This window comes from Lissotriton vulgaris, chromosome 5, assembly GCF_964263255.1.
Source record: "Lissotriton vulgaris chromosome 5, aLisVul1.2, whole genome shotgun sequence".
NCBI classification, from domain to species: Eukaryota; Metazoa; Chordata; class Amphibia; order Caudata; family Salamandridae; genus Lissotriton; species Lissotriton vulgaris.
In genome coordinates, this window is record NC_141693.1 from 350,610,778 (window position 1) to 350,619,135 (window position 8,358).

Sequence of the window (8,358 nt, forward strand, 5' to 3'; positions counted from 1 at the left end):
CCCATGCACGAGGAGGAGTGCAGCTTGCCCAGCACCCGCTTCCCCAGCTTCTGGGCTGCCATCGGATGGAGGGGACAGTAAAGTGACGCGCCTATGTTCTTCCGGTGCTAGTTCTTGAGGTGCCTGTCCGGGCTTTAATCCAGTGCAGATGCCCGGTACTTTATGAACTGTTGGATATTGCTGTGGAAGGCGCACAGCTGAGTGCAAGGGCTAGATGAGGGCTGTCCGGTGAGGAGGGTGGCGTCCAATAAATACTCCGGGTGTAGTTATAGTTAGGTTAAAGGTACTGTGTACTGAAGGTGTAGACTGAATACCACGCAATCACTCTATGTCGTCATGGAGTCCTGCTCGTGAATGTGCGCCCAAGTTTACTCCTCTGACCCTCCCTAGCCCACTGCTCTATCCCAGAGCTCTGTTCAGCACTCTCATTGTGGTCTGCTCCGCAGCCTGTATTTATAAAGCACTCAGGCTGGAGCGAGAGGAGGCGGCGCTAACGTCCAACCACAGTAATAAAATAAGGGAGCCCTCAGGAGCACATATACCAGTAACACTGATTGCCCCAGGGTAGGTAACGCGAACTCTAGGAAGCCAGTGTCTTAGAGGAGCCTTAAATTGTCAATCGTTGCAGCTTAAGAGGTTAAGCATGGGGTGAAGCTGCTACCCCAAGTCCTCGCACTGACGGGTCTTCCTGGACCCCACTGAACTTTGCTTCTACACTGTGAGGTTCTTGGGGTTTTCTCTGCTCTTTCAATATGTCCCCGTGCCTTCACAGTCACTCACTCGGAGCTCTTAAACCTCATCCGCTCCACAAGGCCCATGTGGAACCCTCCATTGACATCAAAGCACCTCGTAGAGCCTCTAGAATATGAATACTCATGAGGGCCACAAGAAAAAACTCACCTTGCTTTACTGCTCCATTTACGACATCAAAAAGGCCAAGGGTTCTCGAGGCTGCTCGCGAGTGCCGCAGAAAATTCCTGCCACTCGTGGGTCTTGTGCCCCTCTAAAATGTTTCTGTATCCTTAGGTTCTTCGTGGTCCTTCCGGTTTCGGGACGTCCCGCGCTCTCAAGCCGTCATACAAATTAACCCATTCTTAGTTGCGCCGCCTCAGTCACTCTTTGGAAGGATATGCTGGTCTCCCACCACCGCCTTCATTTAAAGATTTAGACTCTCATAACTCCAGGCACAGCACTCACTATATCCATCGTCCTTTCCAGCGCCCGAGGGGTCACCAGTAATGTACCTGTGCTCCGAAAGCCCCCCTTAGTTGGTTTTGTGCCCCTCTTCCCCAATCCAGATCCCAAGAGGTTCTCGGAACGATGTCATCAGCGGGAGGGGAACAAAGACACGGACAGCGGGAGGGGGCGGGAAAAAAGACGGTGGGAACGAGAGCGAGAGCAACCTACCTCAACCTTACCAGCAGAAAAAATGGCAGCCTCAAGCTTCTGAAATTTTTCGGATTCGGGGGCGTGTTTTGCTGTCCTGAGTGACGGACAACGTCACGAGCTAAAGAACAGCAAAACTTACGCCCCCGAATCTGAAAGAGACGGGGCTAAATCGGAGTGACAGCTCTCTCCTCCAATGGCTGGCCTCCGTTTAGGAAGCCAGCCAATGGAGGAGAGACAGGGCAGGGAGACGGGTTCCAAAGCGCTACTAAGCCACATTAATTCGCCGACCCCAGACTGCACAAGCGCAGCCTTTAGGTCCTCGACCTAAAAAGTAGAGGGGGCATATAACTAGTGAGGTAGAGGGAACCCAGAATAACATAACATAGCATGTATTTGTGAAACGCACGTTCATCGAAGGGTATCTTGGCGCTGAATAACAGATGTCTATTGTTACCCAACTCAATGGTACTCATTGTAAGCATGTCAGGGAGTGAGAAAGGCAGAGACAAATGTATGGCAAGGCAGGAGAGAGAGGAGGGAACAGATGAAGAAAAAGGCAACTGAGAAAGAGGCTTAAAAGGGAGCAAACAGAGAGATTACGTGAGGGTTCACTTTATAACTTGCATGTCAGAGCTTTCACACCCAATTCCAATGCCCCATTTCTTTGGAAATAAGGTGCTCTTCTGCTCTTTCATGCAAAGGAGAGCAGCACCTTCATTTACTAGGGTGCATTGCATGAAATGATAGTAAATCTGCCCATCAATGGTTTGGCACAGGCGTAGAGACATACATTTTGTCTTGGAGCTTGTACAGTGCTCTGTTGCTTTTTCGCTAGGGTCGCCCTACTGAAATGACATATACAGACAGACCGGAAATCGTTATTTTTTAAGAAAAGGCTATTTTTTCAAGGAAACAGGGAAATCCATCTAAGGCTCCAGCATGGAGCATTTGTCTGGCAGGTTACATTGTGACACTGGAAGATTTTGGGATTAGTGCGCAAGTGCTTTTGCCTCAGGAACCAGGGCACTGCAGGAATGAGGCTAGAAGGCACGCCTACAAATGAACAGGGTTTGCCTTGGCTCTTAGAGTCCATGCACAAGCTAAGCCCTGACAATATTTGCTATGTAAATCACTACAATCCTCACCTAACATATGATAAAGTCTCTTTAAAAAAAAGTGTATTTCTTTACATGTGGAAGCATTGACATTAATATGTCACATTATAGCACTGCACTGAGAACTACTTATGAAAAGTGCTGGTTTTTAAACATGAACTTAGAACCATTCCTGCGTCCAGAGGACGAGTGCGCGCTGGCCCCAGGAGTGACTCCTGCAGAACTTGGAGGCTTCTCGCAGGGAACAGCAAAAACTCTCTGCAATCCCAGCATTACAGACAAAAGGCATCCATAAAAGGGATCATTATGGACAATGGACGAATGGACGAATGGACGAATTTCATTGTGCGCACTGCATCGCATTTGGGGATGCAGCGCACGCAACAAAATTCGATTTATTTATTTAAATGTTTACTTACCTGTAAAGTTCCGTAATCCATAGATTGCAACTCCCCACCCTGCCCCTCCCCCCCCCCCCCCACGTCACCGCCCTGCAGGTACGCCCATTACCGACCGCGGCTGCAAATAACTTATGTGAAAACTATGCAGGAATCTATATACATGTTAAGCATGAATGAGTATATGCGTGGATAGAGGGATGGCAAGACGAATGAGTGAAAGGGTGGATAGATTGATGGATGGATGTGTGAAATGGTAGATGGATGGGTGAAAGGATGGATGGCTGACTGAAAGGATGGATGAAAGAATGGGTGGGTGGATGGTTGAATGAGTGCAAGGGTGTATGGATGAATGGGCGGATGGATGGGTGAAAGGATAAATGCATGAGTGAAAGAGTGGGTGAATGACTGAGTGAAAGGGTAGATCGATGGATGGGTAGGTTGTATTGGTGGATAGATGAATATGTGGTTAAGGGAGTGAAGGGATAAATGAATGAGTGAAAGGATAGATGGATGGATGGATGAGTGAAAGGGAGGATGGATTGAGTAAAAGGGAATATGGATGTATGAAGGATCGAAAGGATGGATGGATGAGCGAATGGGTGGATGGTGGGGTGGATGAGTGAACACATATATGGATGAGTGAAAGGGTAAATGGATGGATGAGGAAAATGTAGGATGGATGGATGGATGGATGGAAAGGATGTGTGGAAGGATGAGCAAAGGGATGGATGAATGAGTGAAAGCATGGATAGAGAGATGGCAAGATGAATGAGTGAAAGGATGGCTGTAAGGATAGGTGGGTTAAAGGGTGGATGGATGAGTGAAAGGATGGATGGCTGAGTGAAAGGTTGGATGGATGGCTGAGTGAAAGGGTGGATGGATGGATGGATGAGTGCAAGGGTGGATGGATGAAAGCTTAGATGGCTGAGTGAAAGGGTAGGCGAGTGGGAATGATTAAATAAGCTTGCCCCTATCAAGAATCTTTGGTATGATATATGTGCAAGATGACAAAGGGTGGATGGAGGGATTGATGACTGAAAGGATGGAAGGATATGTTTGATTTATAGGCTTGAAGGTGGTTGAATAGATTTAGATATGGATGGGCGGACGGATGAATGGACAGACAGAATGGTGAAAGACTCAATGATGGATGAAACAATAAATGGATGACAGAATGTAAGGCGAAATTATGGATATCAGTGGGTGGACTGAAGTATGAAAGAATGAATAGACAGATTCTTGGATGGAAGAGACAAGAGAGCTCTTCTGGTGAGGGTCGCAATGACTTGCTTAGCTTGGTTGGTGCCATAACAGTTTTGGTTCAGTGTGGAGGGTATTTACATTTTCTGGCTACTCTCTTGCTCACTGCACACATGGCGTTCTCCCAACTCACTTAACACAGTCCTTCCCTCACTGCACAGAGGCCCCTCCTACTTCCTCACTCACTGACCAATGTAATGAGGGCTTAGACTTGAATAGACATCAGGCTCACGTCACACTGACAGCCAGGGAGAAGCGTCTATCAGAACAGAACATATATCTTAATTGTGAAATATTATATTTTGTTAGTATAGTGAGAACATTAATTAAATATATTGCTATATAAAAACTAAATTGAAAGTAATAAAAAGAGTATAGTAAAAAAATGAGCTAAAGGAAAAGGTTGCAATGGAATCTAGAGATAAGGATCTAACAGGCACATGCATCAAGCGATTTTGGAATCGCAAACGGTGCGAATCGCAAAATTCGGCCGTTTGCGATTTCAAAATCAGTATTTGGGATGCATAATTTATTTCTCATGTATCACAATTTAAGAATTCGCAATTTTTTGCGATTTCTCAAATTGCTATAGCATTTAAGGAATCGCAAATTTTGTGATTCCTTAAACGCTATGCATGATTAAATTTAATTTGCGAATTCGCATTTTTGAAGGGAAAAATTACCATGAAGTAAACCTTCATGGTAATTTGCGAAAAGTTTTAAAAATGCAAATAAATGCATTTTTGAAACTCACATGTTACACACACACATGCACTTGGAACATGTGTGTGAGTAAAATGTACTTACATGACATTCCAGGGGTTCAGGGGGGGGTCCTTTGGACCCCCCCTGCACCCTTGAAATTGCATTCTCATTTTGTGATTCCTTAATTGCGAATTCGCAAAATGAGAATGCCTTCCCATTGATTCCTATGGGCCTCTAGGCCCATAGGAATCAATGTAAAGCGTTTCCTTATTTGCGATTCGCAATTAAGGAATCGCAAATAAGGAAAATTAAGAAATCGCTAAAACTTTTGCGATTTTCTGATGCATTGCCGTTTGCGATTCCTTAATTGCGATTCCTTAATTTTCGCAATTAACGAATCGCAAACAGCACCAATGATGCATGTACCTGTAAGCTACCTCTATACTAAGAGTTCAACACTGTTTTTAAGAAACTCCTGGCAGGAAATGACAAATTTTCCATATCTCTTGGAACTTCCGAATCCAATCTGACGCACAGAGATTATAAAATTCCGGTTAGGGTTAAACCCTGGGTTCTCCCTTTTTCCAGTCAGTGGGAGAATGATAGGTGCGGAATGTTTCTGCAGGTGTGGTTTGGAAACAAAAAGTCTCAGTACTGACATTTTTTTTTTTTAATTTTTATTTTTGAAAACCTTTATTTGTGTAGATGGTGACATACAAATACGGGCCTACAACCCAGAGGCCGGCCACGGAACAAACTGGAAGACACCAATAACAATAAAAAGTACAGAATGGTCACGCAATACTACCCAATGCTGCGAGTCTATAATGCTAACTGCGCGTAACCCCCCGGTAAAGGATCACTGAAGGTTAATTTTATATATATAAAAGTAAAGGATCGGTCGTATAATAAGCGTCTTGGTACACATGCCGGGGAGCAGAATCAACATCATTCTAATAGGGAGTCCGTAAGTTAGTTATCAGAATATTCCAAAGCGGTCAAGCCATCGACGCCCTTGCTATTCTTCTTCAGTCAGTGTCCACCCGCAACCTCATGTGCCCAAAGACAAGCAAAACATCACTCTCATGACAATCAAATCATCAATGAGACGGAAAAAGGTGCAAACACTATACAACCCAACCCGGAGAGTAAAAGAAAGCAAAAATATTAGAAAAAAGGGAAAGGAAGGGGGAATCCACGTTACTGTACCCGCCCCACGGCGATAATGGCGATCCACAATCCAGACAGTAAACATTCTTAGGGGCGGGGAGGCTAAGTCAGGAGAAGCAAAAACCCCCCGAAAGTACCATACCATATGGGAATACCCAAACCTCCCCCCCCGGGCACTCATCCCGCGGGGATCACGCACAGCAATGGAGACCCAAGAAAAGGACAGATAAGAGCCACAGAAACAAAGAACTATCTAATAGACCCCCATCCACCCGCCCCACCCTGCACCCCTGCAGAAGGCTATGGCCTACCCCTCCCAGCAGCGTGCCTGTCGCCCTAAGCGTGAACCCGAAATATAGAATGAGACAATGTAGGGAAAGGAGAAGAAAACAGATAAAAAGGAAAAAAGGAAAGTCAAGGGGGGAGGATACCATGTACCAAGGCGCACGGCCCCCACCCCCGCCCATACAGACATTCTAGTGTAGCCCAAAACGAAACTGGCATGGTTTCAAGTAGCCATACATATTAAGGGTTCGACAAGGTATCTTAATTTGTGGCAGTCCATAAATCCGTGCATCGAACAGCAGTCCTCTGGGTGAAAACCCCCCGGGTTCGCCCCAGTCCTTTCTTAGCCATCGCCGCGATGTATGGAAGGGTAGCAAGCATAAAACAAAGCAGCGAGAAGAGGTCATGGAGCCGCCGCTGGACGGTCAATGGAAGCCTCCCACTGGATCTCCACCGCCGAAGGCAATGCAAGAGCTGTTCACGGCAGTCATGTAAATCAGTTGCACTGATCGCCAGCAGTTCTTCCCGCATGCGGTCCAAGCCGTCGCCGCCCCCGCCAAAGTAGGGAAACAAAAAGTAACCACCTCAGGCCCATCCGCATCCCTGGGGGACGGCTCGGAAGCAATGGCTATCCCCACGTCGACCTGCACACAAAAATCCCGGACCAGGGTCGCCTGCCAAATCCTTAGTGCCCGCAGGACATCGCCAATCGTGGGTTCACACTCCACGGTGCAGGTCCCATCACGGCACAGAGGTACAGTACCAACATCCCAGGGCGTCCCACAGCTTACAGCATCAGCCGTCATTTGGTGACTACTACGCAGTCTTTTCGTGACCGACTCCTGGGGTGGGCTCACAGGCGGGGCCCACGCGGGATCCCCCTCAATCGTCCACACAGCGGCCACGGTGCAAAGATGAGGGCCACCAAAAAAGAGGGACCCGCCGGCGCCAACGCTTCGCCGGAGCCACTCTCCACCACCGAGCGATGGAAGTCAGGATGGCCGAGCGAGGCAACAAGGGGGGGAGCCACCAGCACGGCTTCCCCCACACACAACTTGCCGCACCTCACCTCTGGACCACCGGAAGGTAGACCCAGGCGCGTTCAGTTGCCTTCGGCTGTTTCGCACAACGGCCTCCTCCGGTCGGCATCCGTACTCCACCCGAGGCCGCCTCCGACTCGTCTCCGCCGGCTACTCGCTGAAGGCAAGGCCCCGGTCTCCACTCCACAAAGGCCGCACTTCCTGGGAGGACGCCGCTGCGGGCCCACTGATCTCCGGAGCCACCAGGATGGGTGGTAAGTGTCAGCAGACCTTCATCTGTAAAGTGTTGTCTTTTCTGGGCAGGATGGGCGACAGGATAGATTAGTTTGGGCAGGGAGGCCGGCGGAGCCGAGCTACCGTGCGGCCATCACGATGTCGAACTAGGCTCCTCCCCCAGTACTCACATTTTAATAGATTGTTTATATTTTGTTAAGCGCAGGCAACAATACATAAGGTCTGTATTTATTAAATATGGCATAAGAACCAGGTTAGATGCTATACAAATATTATATATTATCAGATGTGATTTTTAGATGTTGCCAGCTCAATAAGTAGGTTTTTAGTAGCTGTGAGAAAGTGGAATAAGTAGAGGGAAGGAAAGATCTCTCCAAGATTGTGAATTTTAATTTTGACATTTATTTGCGGGTTTCTGGGCTACTATTATAATTGCGTTTTGTATAAATTTTAATCTTTAGAGTCATTTAGATTTTATTAATTGTATTAACTTTGCATTTTATGCAAGTATCATGTATATTTTAACTGTGATTTTGACTTCTATAGTTTAGCATAGATATATTGAATATTGAATACAAGAAGCTGTGTTTGTATGTACAGATTTTGATTTAATGGACTAAGGTCCACATACACTTGATATTTTCAAAAAGCAATTGAGCAAAAGACGGGTTGCATTCTGAATTCAAACTAAATGGTGCTCTATAGAGTTTTCTACTCGTTTCACAAGATATGCATGTGCATGCAGGTGATTATATGTGT